A 19,488-nucleotide genomic window follows, 5' to 3' on the forward strand; every position below is an offset into this window, starting at 1 on the left:
CCTTAACTGAGGAATGGATACAGGATACAGAAAGTATGGTACATTTACATATTGGAATACTACTCAGCAATTAAAAACAAGGAAATCATGAAATTTGCAGGCAAATCATAGGAAAGATCATCCTGAGTGAGGTATCCCAAAAGCAGAAAGACACATATGATATATATTCACCTATAAGTGGATATTAGACATATATATATATATATTAGACATATATATCCTATATACATGTCTCATATAGGATAAATATACTAAAATATATAGTCCTAAAGAAGTTAAACAAGAAAGAGGACCCTAGGGAAGAGTCTGAAACCTCACTCAGTAGGGCAAACAGGATAGATATTGGAAGTAGGAGAAGACAAGGAACAGGACAGGAATCTTCCACAGGGGACCTCTGAAAGACTACCCACCAGGGTATTGAAGGAGATACTGAGACTCATAGCCAAACTTTGGGCAGAGTGCAGGGAACCTTATGAAAGAAGAGGGAGATAGAAAGACTTGGAGGGGACAGGAACTCCACAAGGAGACCAACAGAGGCAAAAAACTTGGGCCCAAGGCAGCCTGCAGAGACCGATACTCCAATCAAGGACCATGCATGGAGAGGACCTAGACCCCTGCTCAAAGGAAGCCCATAGCCACTCAGTTTCCAAGTTGGTTCCCTAATAAGGCAAACAGGGGCTGTCTCTGACATGACCTCAGTGGCTAGCTCTTTGATCACCTCTCCCTGGGGGGGCGGGGTGCAGCCTTGCCAGGCCACAGAGGAAGATGATGCAGCCAGCCTTGATGAGACCTGATAGGCTAGGGTCAGATAGATGGGGAGGGAGGTCCTCCCCTGTCAGGGGATTAGGGAAAGGGCATAGGAGAAGAGAGAGGGTAGCTACCTGACATCGAGATATGTAGTTTTGAAAATTTAATAATCACACAAAACTGTGCTTATTTAAACTATTGCTTTTCCTTAAAACTTCAGGGTACATTAAAATTTCTTCAGAGGCACATATGTATCAGCTTGCACATGAAAATTACCTTCCATATCTTCTGGAACTTTGACAATATTCTTCAATATTGTGGTCTTCCCATTTGTAGCCTAAAATACAGTATCAGAAAATATGTGATATATTAGTGGAAATTATGCAAAATTTAAATTAGTATCTTCAGTGAACCTTACAACAATGCATGATTTAGTCACCACATTCTTACTCTTTAATAATAAAAATCACAGAAGAGCACCGATCTCTCAGAAAGGCTTATCACCTTTAGATAAAAAGTGAAGGAAAATTCATATTATTACCTATACAAGTAAGGTTGCAGTAGGTCTCCAGCATCACATCTTTGTAGAGACTCTTCTGAGAAGGGTCCAGCAAAGCCCACTCTTCCTGAGAGAAGTTCACATGCACATCCTCATAGGTCACTTCATCCTAAAGCACAGCATATATATTTATGTGTGTGTATATATGTGTGTGTGTGTGTGTGTGTGTGTGTGTGTGTGTGTGTGTGAATATATAAGGTATACATACATGTCTATAATAGAAATTCTGAGACTGACAGCATGGTAAATATGCTGAAAAAAATTGAAAATATTTATATAATTCTGCATGTTCAACATAGTCATTCCTTGGCACAAAATTTCATATACAATCACCAAGTCATTTAAGAAGGAAACAGAAAAGGAGAATCATACCTCTATTACTGTGCACATTGAATAGGATATGGCACTGTAGGAGAAAGGCCTACTAACATATACAAAAAGACATGCAAACAGAGCAGCAATATTCAGGATACATCTGCAAAATTGTATCAAAATTACTAACTTAAAAAAAAAGTATGAAAAAGATGGGTGTGGTGACGCGCACCTTTAATCTCTGATCTCAAGAGGCAGAGACAAGTGAATCCTTCTCTATGATTTCAGGCCAACCTGGTCTATGCAGTAATTTTCAGGATAGGTAAAGGTACATAATGAGAGCCTGTCTCAAAAAATAATAAAACAAAAGATAGGAAGCATGCAGGGGTTTGCTGAAAATTTCTCCGAAGAACTAATTGTCCAGTAAAGAAATGTACTTGTCTATCAGCAAACTGGAGTTTCCTGTATAACTGTAAACCTAATACAATATGCCTATAAAAATGCAGTTAGTAATTTATTGACAGATCAAAGAGTTCTCAAAGAGATTAGTGAAGTAAATAACAATCCTAAGAAAACAAAACATTAACACCACCAGCAAAATAACAATGTGCTAAGTGAAGATCATCTGCTGCTTTTGCAGAGGACCTGGATCAATCTCCAGCCCTCACTTTTGAGGCTCCTAACCATTCCTAACTCCAGGCCAACAGAATTGTCCAACGCCACAACTTCAGTGAACACCATGCTTTCACATGGTTCACACCCATAAATATAGGCAAAAGACTCATGCACATATTTTAAAAGTTAGAGAAAACAAAAACAAAAAGATGGGTATATAGAATGTAACACACCTGCAATCGAATCATTCTGGAGATCAGTATGAATGTCTTGCACGAAAGATATCCTGGTATAAAACCCTCTGCCAAAGTTCAAAAGTCAAGATGCTAGACATGTAGAAGAACCTAATTCCAAATGAGACAAATAGAAAAACAAAACTATGATGGCAGAAAAAATGGCTTCTCGAAGAGAAGCAACTTCTAGTTTACTGTATTTTATTTAGGGATAGAATCAGTATTGGTGGTGATAGTGTGGCTGTATGAGAGGGGAACTGCTCAGTTTCAACCACACAAAAGACAAGTGGTGGTGAGGGTATAAACACTCAAAGCCTATCCTCCGAGACTAACTTCCTCTAGAAAGGATCCTTGTCCTAAAGGAACCACTAGCAACATATGCAGAATGGAGATACAATATATCAAAATGATTATATATATAAACAACCTTAGTGGCCGTGCTATTGCTGTGAAAAATCACTATGACCAAGGCAATTCTTTTAATAGAATACTTTGGGGATTGGTTATAGTGACAGAGGATTACTCCATTATTATCTTTAAAGGAAGCCTCACGGTGGGCAGGCATGAGGCTGGGTGTTATAGCGTTATACACAGGCAGGCAACAGAAAGAAACCTTTGCCTTGTAGTGCTCCAAAGCACACCTAGGGTGACATACCTAAACAAGACAAACCTACTCCCAAAAGGGCATACCTCTTAATTTTACAGTTAGTCCTACTTATTGTGGACTATACCTTCAAAAATAGGAGCCTGAGGCTGTTGAGCTAATAGAAACTATGACAAAAATATAACGTAAGTAAAAGAGAGCTCTAAAGGAAAGAATGAAAGATACTAATGAAATCAGAGAGAGAAAGAGGGGAAGTGAGAAAAAGAGAGAGACAAACAGATGAAAGGAAGAAAATATTTCCTCCAAAGAGGGGGGAGTCAACTCCTCTGACTGGGTTACAGGCTTTATAATATAACCTTCTCTACGCTAAGAAAGGATTATAATATTGGAGGCCTCCAAACTCAGGCTTAAATATATATCTTTTCTCTGAATGCATGGCATTATCCCTTGTTTCCCTCCCCACCCAGTTCCCTCAGAGAACCTGGGAAACCTTGGATCTGGTATGGTGGAGGCAATGAGGACAGTCTCTTGGTGTGCTTGAGTGTGACTGTTGGAGACGATGTCATCAAGAAGCTGCATTTCTAACTGGGTAGAAGCACCACATAAGGCTACTAAGGTTTTAAATTTGATTCAACTATTTTTTATTACTGTTGCTCTATAGTACAGCTTGAGATCAGGAATGGAGATACCTCCAGAAGATCTTTTATTGTACTGGATTGTTTTAACAATTCTGGGTTTTTTGTTTTCCCATATGAAATTGAAAATTTCCAGGCCAGTGAAGAATTGTGTCGGTGTTTTGATGGGAATTGCACTGAATTTTTAGATTGCTTTTGGCAGGATGGCCATTTTCACTATGTTAATCCGATTGATTCATTAACATGGCTAGTTCACTGGTGCAGTGTGCCTGCGCAGGTGCCCTGAATGGCTTGGTGGCTCACAAGCCTGTCACACTGTGCTCCAGGCACTCAGATCTATCTGGGCTGTACCATCTGACTCAAGGAATTGTTTGCCTGGACTCCACTGAGGACCCACAAAACAGGGGCTTCAATATTGAGAAAGCTGTCCCAGGGATCCCAGTGTTGCTCACAGTGGAGCTGTGGGTGGAGGGATCCAATGTCTGACTCTCCTGGGGGCTTACTCTCTTGCAGGTGTGTGTAGAAAGCGCAGGGGTTCCACACTGCCGCTGCCTCAGGTTCTCTACTCTAAGATTTGGGCCTGCAGTGGGTTCCGCTGTTTGGCCTGTACCTGGGCCACCGCTGCCACTGGGGCACAGGAGAGTATAGGGGGCCAACAGTTCACCACTCTCAGACTCTGGAGACGTCTACAGGGGAGGTGAGATGGGGGGGTGGTCCTAGGTCCAATCTGTTCCAGCTCCCAAGTTCTCCCCTGTAGTGCAGGAAGCCTCAAAGTCAATGCTCTGGCTCCAGCCACCCATCCACTCACCAGTTTCAGAGTTTCAGATCCTCTCCTCCTCAGACATCATGTGCAGTGGTCACCGCCATCTTGGAGCCCCCGTAAGATGGAATCTTAGGGTTGTTTTGCTTTGCATTTCTCTGATGACTAAGGACACTGAGAATTTCTTTAAGTATTTCTGAGTCATTTGAGATTCCCTCTGTTGTGAATTCTTTGGTTAGCTCTGTACCCCATTTTTTAACTAGATTATTTGATTTGTTGGTGTTTATTTTGGATATTAGCTCACTGATACAGCATTGGTTAAGATCTTTTTGTAATCTGTAGGCTGCCATTTTGTTCTATTGACAGTGTCCTTCAACTTATAAAAGCTTTTCAGTGTCATCAGATCCCATTTATTAATTGTGGATCACACAGACTGCGCTGTTGGTGTTCTGTTGTTCACCACCTAGCCAGGCAAGACTAGTGAAGGGAGGGGAACAACAACCCACCGAAAAAACCTTTGATCCAAAATTTACCCTGCCTAGAGGGATAAAGAGGGAACAGAGATTGAGGGAATGCTCCAACCAATGATTAGCCCAACCTGAGACCTACCTCATGGTAGACAGCCAGCCCCTGACACTATTAATGATGTCCTGCTATGCTTGCAGACAGGAGCCTAACTTGACTGTTGCCTGGGAGGCTCCACTCAGCAGCTGTTCGAGACAAAAGCTGGGACTTGCAGCCAAGTATGGGGCAAAGTTCCGGGGGCTCTGGTGGAAGTGGTGGGGGAAAGATGGAGGACAGAGATGACAGGAACCCACAAGAAGACGAGCAGAGACATGTAACCCAGACCCACTGGGACTTATAGAGACAGAGACATCAACTGAGGAGCATGCATGGTCTGGACCTAGGAACCATGCACACATGTGGCTAATGGGTGGCTTGGTCTTTATGTGCATTACCTGGCGAGTGGAGGGTGGGCTGTTTCTAACTCTATTGCCTGCTTTTGGATCACTTACCCCTGGCAGGGCTGCCTTGCCTGGCCTGAGGGGATGAGGGTATGCTCAGTCCTGATGTGACTTGATGTGCTGGGGAAGGCTGATATGGGGTGAAGGAGCTCCCTTTTCTGGGGAAAAAAGGAGAGGGAAGGGAAAAGGAGAGGGAGGGGGAACCGGAATGTAAGGAGAGAGGGGGCACCCTGGGATATAAAATGAATAAAAAAATAAAAAATGTGTAAAAAGTCTAACAACTAATGCTACCAACAACAAAACTGATAAGAAAAGGTAATCATGAATGAAAAAATGATCAACACACAAAATTAGATAACTACTAAAGACAGTGACATTCTCTAACTTCAAATACAACTGCAATAAAGTCTGTACTGTTTGGGAAAGAATAAAGAGAACAACAGAACATGAGGCTTGGTTAAAAAAAAAGCAACAATTAAAATAGAATAAATATTAAGGAATGAGGCCAGGAAGCCTAGTAGGTTTGGCTTTACCTGACTGGACAACAACAGCATCTACTTGCAAATGTGTTATTAATGCTGACTACACCTGCACAGAATTAACTGCAGAGAGATCCTGAAAGACCCCTGCCTCACCCTAAGTTAAACATAGCTAACGCCATTTTGTGATACACCACTGTTTTGAGAAACTCTGTAGGCTAGATGGGGAACTGGAAAATTACTAAGAAACCCAGCTGTGTCATCCACTTGGGATATCTGCGGTCAGGCTGCCCCAGTTGAGCTAAAAACAACTTGTTGTGACCACCCTCATGGGATATCTGTCAGAGACTGTTCCAACAGAGATAGGGAAAAATAAAATAACAGGTGGCGGGCCACGTTAAGGGGGTCATCATGACCATGTTGACCACCCAGTTCCTGGAATCCTGGTATCTCTGCCAAACTCTGACTCAAATTGTGGTCTCATTTGAATGCACCAATCAGCCCCCTGTAACCATGCTTCTCGCTTCTGTAACCACGCTTCTGCTCAAAAACCCTATAAAAACCCCAACTTTCCACCCAGAGGGCGCGCAAGTCCTCCGAGTGACTTTGCCGCCCCGGGTACCCGTGTATCCAATAAAGCCTCTTGCTATTTGCATCCGAACGCCTGGCCTCGTTGTTCCTTGGGCAGGGGTCTCTCAGACGGAAGATACCCTCCGGGGGTCTTTCAATCCTACACCTGAATGTGAACTGCAGGACTTTTGGAAGACACTGGAGAAACTAGATCTCTACAAGTCAGCAAATCTGCCTCCCCAGGAGACAGTAAAAGTAGCTGAGGTGCACTCACTACACAATGACAAAAGCAGCAAGGATTTTTCACACAAGGGCTCCTGCTACCCATGTTCTGCTTAGGCGCAGCCAGGGTGACTAAGTGTCGCTTCTACCTGGGAGGTGCAGGGACCTTAGGTGAACAAACAGAATCACACAGGACACCTAGTCCAGCTCCCAGTACAAACCCTTACAAGGACTGTCCCCACTGAGTGGGGACAGCTTCCCCAGCCCCTTGAATTCCAAGTTTGCTCCAGTCTCTTCACAGCTCCCAGCAGTGGGTCACAGTACCACAAGGGACCAGGCGAACCTTCCTCAGCCCTGTAACAGAGCACGCAGCATGCAGGACCCAACGCACCCACCACATTCTGACCAGTAGCTCTCTCTGTCTGGAGTACCTGACTGGCTAGTGAGGCCTGAGTGGCAAGAGCAGCTCCTCTGGAGACAAAGTGCTGTTAATAGACAGCACAGTGGTTCCCAGCCCCAGCCTCCACTCCAAGCACAGAATAGTCCCAGACCTGCAGAGACTGGCACTGCTGTAGAATTTGTGCCTGGACTGCAAAGTCATCCCAGCTCTGATACACTTTGTACAGGTGGAGAATGGGACAGTCAACAGAAAGATAATTTAGCAATGTTGGCAGAAGAACACAGGATGCCTCAGAGTGGGCACACAGTAACCACACCCTTCAGGCCAACAGTCATAGTTTCCTTCAAGATGATCCAAGCAACAGACTAGACCTTCCCAAGTCTGCCCATGGACAAAAACCAAAAGTAATGTTCAATTGGTGCTTTCATCAGGGCACGTGAGAAAGCCTGCCACAGGCCTTGTCAAAAGGACCTCCCCTAACCTAAACACACACACATATACACACAACCTAAACACACACACATACACGAAAATGGAAACAAAAGCATCAATGTATAGAAAGATAGAGTTAGAAAGACTAGTAGAGATTAGAGATAAAGTCTACATGATAGACCGTAAGAAAATGTGAAAGATACCAAAAGCACATTTTTAAAAACCATAATTCAAACACCTTTAGCTAAATTACTTAAGACAGACTCATATTGCTAATTTGCTATATGAATTCAGGACTGAGAGTAGTGGTCCAGTCCTGGAATCCCACTGCACAGAAGGTTGAGACAGGAGCATCACCAGATGCTGCCTCAAAATAAATTATTCTTTAAATCTCAGTGGACAGATGTTGGCCAAGTATGGGGTGGCTCAAGAATGAGGACCTAGTATTCTCTACCCCAAAATGAAAACAGAGCAACTACAACCCCTATACTGAATAGGTGGATTAGGTTTGAAGAGAGTGCTATGAGAGGAACTAGTTAGTTGGCTGAGTCAGTAAAGGCTCGTGCAACCAAGTATGAGGGCCTGAAGTCAATACCCAGGAGAGGAGCCACTACTCCAACAGGTCCTCTAACCTTCACACATGTGCTGTGGCATCTGTCTTCAGAGCATCTCAACTGCAGAAATTCAGAATTTGTAAAAAACAAAACACACACACACACACACACACACACACACACACACACACACAACACCAACAAGAAACAAAACAAAACCAGAAAACAATATGAAAAACAGAGCAAAAAAGAATTGAGCAAAAGAGCTAGCTAGGTATGTGTTAGTAAAATCACTGATCAAAATAGAACTCCCTTCACCATGGTTCCAGGTTGACAACAGGAAAGAAAACATTCACAGTTAGCTTCCGACCAAGATATCAAGACATCTCTGAACAGCTTCCTTAGGGTAAAACAAAACAGCATTTTTCATGGAAATTCTTATCTCCTGGGCATTTTCTTTTGGATTAAATAACTGGAAAAAAAAAAAAAAGAAAAGAAAAAGGAAAACAAAGAAAGGAAATTCTTTCCATGAACACAGGATCTGTCCAATCACACCCTTAGCAGAATGAACCAAGGTCATCCCTTTCCTGAGGGCTGTTAAACTCAGGACTTTCTTTGCTGGTAGGTGAAGTAATACGCTGCTCCTTTCTCCAGCCCTGCTGTGCTCTTTGACCTGTTTCTTGGGCATCTGGTATGCCAGTCTGACTATGTTTGGGCCTCCTAGACTTAAGTGTGTGAATGCTTGACCCACAGGGAGCAGCACTATTAGGAGGTGTGGCCTTGGTAAAGTAGGTATGGCCTTGTTGTAGAGATTGTGCCCCTATGAATGTGGGCTTTGAGGTTTCCTATGCTTATGTTCTGCTCAGAGTGGAATGAGAGCTGCTTCCTGGCTGCTTTCAGATCCAGATGCAGAACTATATGTTCCTCCAGCACCATGTCTGCCTGTACACCGCCATGCTTTCCACCATGATAATAATGGACTCAACCTCTGAAACAGGAAGCCAGCCCCCACTAAATGTTTTCTTTATAAGTATTGTCTTGGTCGTGGTGTCTCTTCACAGCAATAAAATTCTAACTAAGACATCTAGGAACAGAATTTAGTGAGTGGTAGAAGAAATTGGGTTCTTTAAATCTTATTGTACATATATATGGGTGCTTTGGCTGCATGTCTGTCTGTCCTCCAAGTTTGTAAAGTACCCCTGGAGGTCAGGGCACCCCCTGATATTGCAAGTACAGACAGCAGATGGGCACTATGTGGTTGCTAGGAACTGAGCCCCAATCCTCTAGAAGAACAACCAGTGCTTTTAAATTGCAGAACCATTTCTCAAGCGCTGCTAGAATTAAGTATTCAAAAGAGCTTTCAATAAAATGTTTTGGCCTAAGTTTGACTCCCAAGTTGCCCCTGAGAATAAAAACATAGCATTAAATATCAGAATAAAGAGCTGGAGAAATGGCTCACCAGGTTCAGAGCATTGGCTGTAAACGTTAAAAAAAACTTAGAGTTAATTCCTGGGCCTGGGGCAGAATCACCAGACCACAATCCTTTCACAGCAGAGGGCCAGCCCAGGGCTACAGCAGAATCCCACATTCCTTTCAGAGCGGAGGGCCAGCCCAGGGGCTAGGGCAGAATCACCAGATCACATTCCTTTCAGAGTAGAGGTCCAGCAGCAGTCCCCCACCCAGGGTGTGACTGGAGTCACATAGCCCCTAAGAACCAAAGGTCAGATGTCTCCTAGGTAGCCAGGCCTGACAGTGAGCAGTCTTGGTGCCTAAAAACAGACCAATCATTTTAAAGATCAGCGTCCCTAGAGACTACCCTGCTTGCGTTTTGTTCCTCTTATCCCAAGGCTTGTACTACCCCACTGGCGTTTTTGTTCCTTTAAAAACCTTGATCTCCCGGAGCCGGGGGTCACTTGCCCCTATGTCTTTGTAAAGGGCAGCCACCTGCATCGAGCTTGTAATAAAAAGACCCTCGTGTGTTTTGCAATGGAGTCGATTCCTGTAGGTCTTTTGGGGCTCTTGAACTGGATGCAACAGCTGTTCTTGCAGGGGACCAAATTTCAATTCTTGCAGCCATATGTCAGATCTATTAATTGCAGTCCCAGAGGATCTGGCATCCTCTTCTATCTTCTTCAGGGTACTGCACACACATGGTACACACATATAAATGTAGAAAAAATATCTATAAACATAAATAAAAGTTACTATCTTACGGAAAAACAAACCCTCAAGCTCATTTCTGGATCTGTGGTGATCTATGTCCCAACTCATTTCAAAGTGATCCGCATCCCACTCAATACAGGTCTGCCTGAACTACAGAAGAAATTCTAGGCCAGCCTGTCCCACTTTTACAAAACTTTGTTATCATATTTGGGTGATGGGGTGGGTGTGTGCATATCATGGTACTTGTAAGGATCAAAAGACAAGTTTGTGGAGTCTTTTCTTACAACTTTTAGGTGGGCTTTGGAGATTGAATTCAGGTGGCATAGCATATCATCAAATACCTTTGCTCACTGAGCCATCTCCTTGGCCCAGCCTATCCAATTTAAGGCAGCCTTTTCTGTTTGTTGTTTGGTTTTAGTATTGAGACATTACTGCACTATGTCCTCTCCTTGGCTGCAACACACCACTAGACCAGGGTGGCCCAGAACTCATAGGAATCAGCCTGTCCCTGCCTCCAGAATGCTGGAGGATTAAAGAGAGGCTGCTAAAAAAGCAGAACTAGCTGCCTTGAAGACACTGTTCTAGATCTGACAGCCACTGAGGCACAACACAGCAGTTCAGCTGTGCCTCCAGCACTGGGGCAAAGAGCAAGTGGCTATTTCTATACTTAGTGTTCAAAAATGAGTGAGCAGTAAGAATGGTTTGGAGCCTGACATTTGCAGAGCCATGGTGAGGTGGCATTGGGGTTTGTTTTTGATGCTGTTGGCCAAACCTCAAGGTCCGAACTCAAGGGCTCACCAAAAGGGTGCATGGTCAGCAATTTAGGAAGACAGAACTTTGATTTTTGGAGGGGTGAGGAATCGGGGTTTTCTGGGAGGCATTCACAGGGACCAGGAAATTACAAGGAACTATTCACCTTTTACATCTCCCAGATTCAGAAACCAAAAAGAATAAGGCCTATTTTTCGGGCACTTGACCAGGACTGGTACAGATATGATTTTAGGTCATTGGCCTCAGGTATGGCCTCTGTAACCTCAGGAGGGACCTGGAGAATCTCCCAGACAGGCTTTGGGCAGCTCCATACTTCTCAAACTGGTATCCCATGTCCTAAATTAGGAATATTTGGGTTGGCTTGTGTTTGACTGTACTTCCCAGACTGTTGAAGTAAGATCTGTGGTGCTGGCCCTACAGGTGGAGGGCAATTTTTGATGCAACGTTTCCACCTACCTTACAAGTGACACATGGCCTTACAAGTTTCTATTACATAGGAGAGAAAAACTGGTTATAGGTTCTATAAGACAAATAAACTTTTTAATGAGAGCGACAAAGACAGAGAAATGCTGGGTGGGGTACAAAGAAAAGAATTTACACAATGAATCCCACACTTTTGTATTCTTTACTAAAAGTACAGAGGAGTTAAACTGTGAGGGTGGGGGCTGGAGAGATGGCTCAGAGGTTAAGAACACTGCTTGCTCTTCCAGAGGTCCTGAGTTCAATTCCCAGCAACCACATGGTGGCTCCTAACCATCTATAATGAGATCTGGTGCCCTCTTCTGGCATTCAGGCAGAACACTTGTAGTGAGCCTGTAAGACAGCAGAGCTGTCAGGAGCAAAGTTAAACATTTTTGGTGACAGTGACTGGGCAACGCTCCTAAGACATTGAGAGCTTGTAAGACAGCAGAACTGTCAAGGATAGATAAGAAGATATTCATAGTAATAATAACTAAGTAACACCCTTAAGGCAGCTGACATGTGTGAGTATGTGTGTGTGTGTGCAAGAATGATAAGTTAAGCGATGCTCTGCAATAAAATAACACCCCTAGATATTAAGCAATAAAATTAGGTAACGTCAGCTGATTAGCAGCTGGTGTGCTAATGATGTGTGAAAGAATGATAAGCCAAGCCATGCCCCCCAAAAGTGTATAAAAATGCAACCCGAGCCTACACAGGCGTGGCAGGCTAGACCCATGATGAGGAAGCTGATAGACTCTCCGGAAAACCAGCCTATTTCCGAACGGCTGTTTGAAAATCCCAGACTACCTTAACAAACAGCCCTGAAAGGACCACCTTATCCGACCAGCCCTGGAAGGTGGCCCCCAAGCAACCGCAGCTTCCTTTGCATCTGAGGCCTGGCTGGACCTGTGAAGTTCCGGGACCTCGAAGACACCCGACACTAGAGACAAAAGTGTCCGAGCCTGTACCCGTGGCCAGGTTGTATTCCCCATAAGATGTATATAATGTGCTATGCAATTCTTAGGTATCTGTGTGATTTGTGTGATTAAAGCAGCATTCAAAAATCATTCTGGCTTTGGCTTTTATCAATACCTTGCTGCCCTTTGTGGCCTCTCGGTTAAAGTCCTCCGGCATAATCAAGGGCTCGTGTCAGCATTGTATACATAATAAAATAAAATTTAAAAAAAAATAAAAAAAAACTGTGAGGGCAGTATCCACTATCTTGTTATCTTAAATCATGAGAAGCTATTTTAAGGTTGAAATCTGGAAGGTACAAAGAATTAGAATTGTGTTTGAAAAACTACAACCCTATAGGATTAGGAGTTGGAGCGTGTCAAAAGTAAAGCCAGACTCTAGATAAAATGATTGAGATAGACCTTAAGTTTACCAGTGATATGGAAAAATGAATCTGCTCAGATTGAATTTAGCCTGAGTCTGTAGAGGTGACTGACTAGGAGAATTAGGGGAATTAAGGGGATGAGTGGTACCAGAAAAGTCAGGAAACTGAAAATGTATGAAAAGGTGGTTTAAGAATGAAGGGCTTGGTGTCCCTAGACTACTTTTCCTACCCAGCTTCTTGATGGCTGGGAATTCTGACATTGCATGATGGCCAGGACTCACATGGTGGAAAAAGAGAGCCAACTCCCACTATCTGGGGTTTACACTGGGACCATGACACTGCTCTCCATACAAGCTTGCAAAGAAACATCATTTAAAAATGAAAATATATCTAGATTCTCATAAAGAAAGCCACTCATCCCCTAGATGTTGGCAAGGATCCTGTCTCAATTTCCTTTCAAAGTACTGAGATCAAATGTGAGCTCCATACTTTCCCATACCCTTACCTTACAATTCTGTCTGTGTGCGCTACACTCCCCATCACCGCTATCTTACAATTCAACTTACTGATCAACTGTCTTGTTTAAGGGAAACAATTTCCGAGATAGATACTCAAGAAAACAGAAACCCGGTACATTAGTAACAGCTATTTCAGGGTTAGTGTGGGGAGGACCACTCTTAATACGGGCCACTAACTAGTTGTATTCATTTACATAATCACACATAGTATAAATATATTTCTTTTTTTCTAGTGGAATTTTCATAGAATCATTATATCTAGGGTAAACATTAGAATTAAATAGTTATTTTTCACTGTATCTAGGGCAGACATCATAATGCATGCTTACTTTCTAGAAGTATTTTGACCTTGAAGAAATCATGTAGAAAAGAGTGATTCTTTTCTTTGATTTATAGAGTTGTTTTTCTGGAGAAGCTTTACAGCCTTTGCTTAATTTTTGTCACAAGACAATCCTTGAACACCTGGAAAGTGCCGCATTATTGAGTACTGAAAACAGTACACAATAAGGGTAGGGTCACAAGGGTGTGACGTTTTCCTTCACCAAACAGATTAGATCAGGAACTTGGGTATGAGAAACTTGTTTTACCTAAAAAAACAACTTTTGTGTATCTATCAATAAAAAATGCTTTTGTGTGGCTGTTCGCCATTCAGTCCACACAGGCTGGATCTCCCTGCTGCCAACAAGACCTTAAGCCATCCTTGAGGGACCCTCTTTGTCCCACACAATTCAGAACACCGGTACTTTTTTTGTATGAAATACTCTTCAGATATATTTAGAATTTTGGTAAGTTAAACCAATGGCACATGACAGAATATTATATGATGAAGCATTTCATTATTAGTTTTTTAAGCTACACAGTAATCTTTGAGAACACGAAAGGACGATGAGCACAGTATTTTAGTATCTTTGGTGCCAGTTAGAATTTCAATCTATTTATTTATTCATTTATTCACTTATGAGACAAGGTGTCATGCATCAAAAGCTGGCCTTAAACTCCATATTTAGTCTAGAAGGACCATGAACTTTTGAATGTTTTGGTTGGTTGGTTGGTTGGTGGTGTGTTGTGTTGCATTTTGTTTTACATGGAGACAAGTTCTCTTAGTGTAGTCAATGCTGACCTGTAATTTGCCCTCCCCTTGTGTAGTGAGAGTTATGGTTTCTTTAAAAATCCAGTTATGTTATGAGAATATATATATATATATTAATTACAGGTATGGGATAAGAGGCTACTTCGCAGCAGGTATTCATGATTTGCTCATGCACTAGCAGGGACTGGATGTTTGCCAGCTGCAGAGAATTTAATTCTGGGAACTCTGGAGAGAAAGTGTAAATGCCAGGGACTCTGAAGAAGCCAGACTGTGTCAAGAGAATTGATGGTGTGAGGGAAGTCATAGCTCATATCTGAAGTATATATAGATAAACTAAGTTTCAGGGGCTGAGTATAAGCTCATTTGGTAGAGTGCTTGTCTAGCATGCAGGACATGCAGGAATCGCTTGGTTCATTCCCAGCACAATATAAAATGGGTGAAAGTACATGGCTATAATCTCAGGAATTGACAGAGAGAAACAGAACTATTGGAAGTACAATGTCATCCTGGAATGACAATAACAAGTGCTAAATCGATAGGAAGTCATTGGACTAAACTATCAATACATATCCGAGAGAGGGGGGGGGCCGGAGGAGAGAGGGAGAAAAACTTTCTTTAAATTTGGCGTTGTTATCCATCATATCACCATAACACATAGGTTCAGATCCCATCTGACTCTTGGTAATTAGGATCTTTCTATCACCACAGTGGCTGTAATACCATCCTTGTAAGACCACCACTCTTCAGGCTGAGAAAAGAGTTTGATTACTAGATTAGTTTAGGATTCACATCAAAAAAGTTTGACAAGAAAGGGGGGTTGAGCAAGGCGGTGGTGGTGCATGCCTTTGACCCCAGCACTCAGGAGCCAGAGGCAGGGGGTTCTCTGTGAATTTGAGTTCTAAGTTCTGTCCCAAGTTCTAGGACAGTCAGTGCTACACAGTGGTGTAGACACAAGAGACAGAGAAATTTGTGCATTTGTAGAATTCTGTCTCAGAACTGATCTGCAATCCCATTTCTTGGAGGCTGAAGCAGGAAACTAAGCTAAACGTCAGTCTAGGCTAAGTGGGTAAAATAGTTTCCAGCCGGCTTGGGCTACAAAGATATTTCAAGCTATATCTCTGAAAAATAAGAAAGGGCTCTTTGAAGAAAAATAATAGTGGCCCAGTGTTTTGGCTCAACAGGTAAGTATAGCTCAACAGCTAACTATAATACTAGTGTAAGACAGAGGACCTGAGGCTGACCCTGGGCATGCACATGAAGGTGCAGGAGAAAACAACTCAGAAAATTTGTCCCTGCTGACGCACTCATGACCCCTGGTGCCTGTGACACTGCGGGAGGGGTGTGTAAAATAGCAGGGAAGCTAGAGAAGCCCTCCTGCCTCCGTCTGCCCAACTACTGGTACTAGATGCATGCATCGGGAGATTTCTGGCTCAAAATGATTTATTTACTTCAGGGACTTGAAAACACTCACTAAACACAGAAAACTGTCACATCATGCAAATTATTCAAATCTACCAGTTCCTTGAAATTTTCAGAGTTTTTGTAGAATGTCAATGCTACCCCACTCAGCCTCTTTGGAAGTTATCTCTTTTGGTCCCAACCTCTTAAGGTTTTAATGCCCTCTCTTCATTAGGTCTGTCATGGGCCAGTGATTTCATTGTCCTCCCATGTGTCAATGGAACCTAAATGAAGCCAAATACACTCCCCACAGTTTCATGTTAAATGACAGTAGTCATTCTGAAGAAAGAAGGGTCTGTCAGACAACACAGGCAGGACACTGCAGCTGTCCTTGTAGAAGAATACAGTAAAGAGGGGCCCATTGGACTTCAAAAAAAGAAATAAGGTAAAGGAGAGGTGCCTAATACCTAGGGAGTGCTGCTAGAGCAAAGAACCAATCCTGCTTCATTGCTTGAAACAGAAAGCACTACAGGAAGTGGGGGAGGAGCAGATGGGGGAGGAGCAGGTATCGAAGGAGCCGGTGCATTGGAAAATGGGAAAGAGCAGCTGAGGAGGGGAACAGGGAGAAAGAAGCAGGCAGGAAAGCAGGAGGTGCCAGAGGAGGTGCAGAAGGGAGCAGGTGTGAGAGGAGGTGGGGGCTATAAGGAGAGAAGCAGAGAAGGGTGGTCTTGAGCAGTTAGCTGAAGCAGTACCCTGACGGTGTTTTGAAACTGTGAATTTGGAAATGTCAGCCCACAGGGACAAACAAGATGCCTCCAACACACAGTGGCAAACAGACTTACTGCTAGGAACTCATTCTGCAGACCAGGCTGGCCTGAGACTCACAGATCCACCTGCTTCTGCCTTCTGAGTGCTAGAATTAAAGGCAAACAAACTTACAGTTCTTATAGTTGAGTCCCTAATTTGATTGGTAAAGGGTTTGCCCAGTAGCATGTGGCATATAAGAACAGTGTTATTCCCATCATTGCATAAACCTGCCTGTAATCTCAGAGGTTGAGAGAGGGAGAACACAATATCTAGGTTACAGTGGGATATAAGAAGTCAAAGAAGAACACATTCTAAGCGTCTTTCAGACCACTTCTTTGAATCTTATGCCACTTGTCATGGCTTTTAGCCCCTCCATGCTTGCTTAAAACACCCTCAAGTGTCAGAGAGCAGTAATGACTGCTTGACATCAGCACGCAAATGTTCTGTGAATGCAGCTGTGCTGGAGTGCTTTTTTTGTGCTTTGTGTATGGCTGCATCATGTCTTGTAAACACTCCCTACAACACCTTCTGATTGATTTAATAAAGAGATGAAGGACCAACAGCTGAGGAGGAGAGAATAGACAGGATTTCTGGGAAACAATCAGGCATGGAAAGATTTGCCATTGAGACACAGAGGAAGTCAAATGTATAAAACTGAGAAGTAACGAATTACATGGCAGAACATAGACTAATGTAATTGGGTTAATTTAAGTTACAAGAGCTAGTTGGGAGCAAGAGTAAGCTAAGGCCTAAAGCTCTCATAAATAAGAAAGGTCTTTGTGTTGTTACTAGGGAGCTGGTGGTCCAAAGAAACTCATGATGTCTATAAAGCCGCAGCCCTCTTCCATGATGTTACATTGAGGCATGGTTTCTGTTCAAAGCAGAGAAAAGGGGTGTGGGTGCAGGTGATCAGAGTCCTGATATGGTCCTAATGCCCACAGTACATGAACAATCTTGATATTTCATTTCCCTAAGTGGAACTGTCCTGGTCATCTACAAGGAACGCACCAAGGCCTGTAGATGCTGGTAGCTTGTCTAATGTTGAACCACCCCCAGAATGCCAAAATCCTATTCACCAAAAGCCAAATGCAACAAATGTGTATTCATTCATTTATCCTTGAGTCTATCCTTTGCCATATAGCCGAGCTGTTTTCGAGCTCTTTATCCTCCCCTGACTCAGTCTGTTAAGTGCTGAGTTTTCAGGCCTGTGTGACAATGCCATGACAAGAAATGTTGAGGGGGCTAGAGAGATGGCTTAGTGTTTAAAAGCTCTGTCTGCTCTTACAGAGGTCCTGAGTTCAATTCCCAGCAACCACATGGTGGCTCACAACCATCTACTGGCATGCAGGTGTACATGCAAGTAGAGCATTCAAAATAAATAAATCTTTAAAAAAAGAAAAGAAAAAAAGAAATGTTGACCTAGCATCTACCACAAATCAGGCTTTGGGTTGCTTGTGAATCTGACTGTGAGACAGCATATGCTCCTATATTTGGATAGTTAGTGAAGAAACAGATCTGAATAGCAAAGAGGGTTATATTTTGAAAAAGGGGGGGGTTATCTATCTCAACGGCTGCAATAAACACCAAAAGCAACTTGGGTAAGAAAGTGTTTCTTTGGCTTACACTCTCACATCATAGTGTGCCACTGAGGGAAGTCAGGAAACCAACTTCAACAGAGCAAGAGCCTGCAGGCAGGAGCTGATGTACATGCCATGGAAAGCTTATTGGTTTGTTCCCTATAATAGGGGGAGGTGATCAGAGAGCTAGTCATTGAGCTCATGCCAGAGAAAGCCCCTGCTCCCCTTATTAGGGAACCTGCTTGGATACTGAGTCTATGGGCTACATCTGAGCAGGGGATTTAGAGCCTCTCCGTGTATTGTCCTTGGTTGGGTTATCAGTCTCTGCAGGGCCCCAAGGCCTCAAGATTTTTTTTTGGGGGGGGGGCTCCGTTGGCCTCTTTTTGGAGCTCCTGTCCCCTCCTCCAGGAGACTTTTAAATAATATATCAAGCTGACTAGCAGGTACCTGACTGCTTTCCAAGCATGCACACTGCCGGGGCTACACAGGGAGATGCAGGTTCAGTGGCAACATAAAAGGTTTCTATCTCATACAAGGTGTTTGTGAGGTACTACAATGAGACCCAGAGCTTTGTATATGCTAGGCTAAGTGGGCTACCTCTGACCTACATCCCCGGCACCCTGGTTTTCATTTTTAGTAACTTAAATATTGCACACATGTTCCAGTCAGAGAACTTGTGAAAGTGCCCCCACCACCATCATGTGGATCGTAAGGACCGAACTCAAGTCATTAGCTTTGGAATCAGGCACCTTACTCACTTCTACATATTTCTTTTCACGGTTTATGACATCTTTTGGTGTTTTGAAATCAGGGACAAGGTCTCCTTATGTAGGCCTGACTGGTCTGAAACTCTATGCAAACTCTAGTGTGAACTTGCTTCCATGCTTCTGCCTCTGCCTCCTGAGTCCTGGTACTACCCTTGTGTACCAACATATTCAGCTGTTTTTGTTTTGGGGGGACAGCATCTCAAGTAGTCCAGGTTAGCCTCAGGTTGAGTAAGCAGCCAAGGTTAACCCTGCATTTTTTCCCCTACCAAGCAATGTCCTCCAGGTTGTGACATGGAGTAGTAAACACTGACATACACTGGGCATGTGACGCACACTTTTATGTAAGTACTGGGGAGGTATTAGCCAACCTGGTCTACACAGCAAGCTCCAGGCAAGTAATCAAGAGTCTGTGACACTCTGTCTAAAAGGAAAAGAAAGAGAAGGAGAAAGAAAGAAAGAAAGAAAGAAAGAAAGAAAGAAAGAAAGAAAGAAAGAAAGAAAGAAAGAAA

The 19,488-nt window shown here is 43.2% G+C and overlaps 1 non-coding gene and 1 pseudogene across 1 annotated transcript; one reads left to right on the forward strand and one right to left on the reverse strand.

Moving 5' to 3' along the window:
- Positions 1–19,488, reverse strand: part of LOC129684587 (zinc finger protein 14-like) — a 77,625-nt pseudogene that overhangs the window by 45,424 nt on the left and 12,713 nt on the right.
- On the forward strand, positions 10,826–10,968 carry LOC129684595 (small nucleolar RNA SNORA43). The gene has a single exon (XR_008721363.1). It is a non-coding gene; the product is annotated as a small nucleolar RNA SNORA43 (small nucleolar RNA).

The sequence above is a fragment of the Psammomys obesus genome, unplaced genomic scaffold (genome assembly GCF_907164565.1).
Source record: "Psammomys obesus unplaced genomic scaffold, mPsaObe1.curated_primary_1811, whole genome shotgun sequence".
In the NCBI taxonomy this organism is placed as follows: domain Eukaryota; kingdom Metazoa; phylum Chordata; class Mammalia; order Rodentia; family Muridae; genus Psammomys; species Psammomys obesus.